This window comes from Jaculus jaculus, chromosome 5 (genome assembly GCF_020740685.1).
Source record: "Jaculus jaculus isolate mJacJac1 chromosome 5, mJacJac1.mat.Y.cur, whole genome shotgun sequence".
NCBI lineage: Eukaryota > Metazoa > Chordata > Mammalia > Rodentia > Dipodidae > Jaculus > Jaculus jaculus.
In genome coordinates this window covers 85,138,023-85,139,856 of record NC_059106.1, presented here as the reverse complement: position 1 = coordinate 85,139,856, position 1,834 = coordinate 85,138,023, and the positions used below count along the sequence as shown (strand labels likewise).

Sequence of the window (1,834 nt, the reverse complement as noted above, 5' to 3'; positions counted from 1 at the left end):
GAGTGCTATAGCTGGGTCATATGGTAGATCAATCTTTAGCAGTTTTAGGAACCTCCACACTGATTTCCACAATGGCTGGACCAGATTGCATTCCCACCAGCAGTGTAGAAGGGTTCCTCTTTTTCCACATCCCCGCCAGCATTTATGATCATTTGTTTTCATGATGGTGGCCAATCTGACAGGAGTGAGATGGAATTTCAATGTAGTTTTAATCTGCATTTCCCTGATGACTAGTGATGTAGAACATTTTTTTAGATGCTTATATGCATTCATATTTCTTCCTTTGAGAACTCTCTATTTAGCTCCATAGCCCATTTTTTGATTGGCTTGTTTGATTCCTTATTATTTAACTTTTTGAGTTCTTTGTATACCCTAGATATTAATCCTCTATCAGATATATAGCTGGCGAAGATTTTTACCCATTCTGTAGGTTGCCTCTTTGCTTTTTTCACTGTGTCCTTTGCAGTGCAAAATCTTTGTAATTTCATGAGGTCCCAGTGATTAATCTGTGGTTTTATTGCCTGAGCAATTGCGGTTGTATTCAGAAAGTCTTTGCCAAGACCAATATTTTGGAGGGTTTCCCCTACTTTTTCCTCTAGCAGTTTCAGAGTTTCAGGTCTGATGTTAAGGTCTTTAATCCATTTGGACTTAATTCTTGTGCATGGTGATCATTCTAGTTTTGATTATTGCTTTTTCCCTCCTGTATCCTCTTGAGTATGTTTGTTTAACTTTTCAGTGTGGAGTATTTTGTGCAATATTCTCTGCAGGGCTTTCTTAGTGATAATATATTCATAGTACTGGTTTTTGTCATGGAAAGTTTTTCTTTTAGCCTCTACTATAAGGGACCATTGGCTAGGTATAGTAGTTTGCCTTGACAGCCATGTTTTCTTTAAATTTTAAATACTCTTTTCCATGCCCATTTTGGTTCCATTGAAAATTAGTGGTAATTATAGTGGGCTTACATTTCTACTTAATGATCTATTTTTTTTCTTTTGCAGCTTTTGGCACTCTCTCTTTATTTTCTGTGTTTAGTGTTTTAACTCTAATGTGATATGGGGAATTTCTTCTCTGGTCCTGTCTATTTGTTGTTCTGTGTGCCTCCTGTATCTGGATGGGTCTCTTTTTCCTAAGATTACAAAATCTAGGTAATAATTAGCTTTATACTTCCCCCTTAGAACTGTTATATTCCCAATATTATGTATGGTACTTTGTGTTTTTATTTTTAATTGATTTAATAAATTTTTAATCTCCTCCTTGATTTTATTAAAGACTCATGAATTGTTTATTGTTCAGTCTCTATGTGTTTAATATTGGTGTACGTTTTGTAGTTTCTCTTGTATTGAATACTATCATTATTTTGATATTATCTGATGTATACAAGAAATTACTTTGGAGCAGCTGGAGAGCCCTGGCTTGGCCACTCCTGTCCTCACCATGAGGTTGTAGCAGGCACCGGTGTCCGGGAAGGTCTTTATCCAGAGAGACTACAGCAGTGGCACATGCTGCCAGTTCCAGACCAGGTTCCCCACAGAGCTGGAGAACCGGATTAATAGGCAGCAATTTGAGGAAACAGTGCAGACTCTAAATAACCTTTGTGCAGAAGCAGAGAATCTTGGTGGCCAATCGTACCTTGCAGGCTGTCTGGCTTGTTTGACAGCATACACCATCTTCTTGTGCATGGAGACCCACTATGAGAAGGTTCTGAAGAAGGTCTCCAAATACATTCAAGAAAAGAATGAGACGATATATGCTCCTCAAGGCCTCCTCCTGACAGACCCCATTGAGAGAGGACTTCGAGTTATTGAAATTACCATCTATGAAGACAGAGGCATGA

The 1,834-nt window shown here is 38.2% G+C and overlaps 1 pseudogene; it reads left to right on the top strand.

Annotated features, from left to right (window-relative positions):
- Nucleotides 1-1,434: 1,434 nt before the first annotated feature.
- Nucleotides 1,435-1,834, top strand: LOC101612256 (annotated as a pseudogene).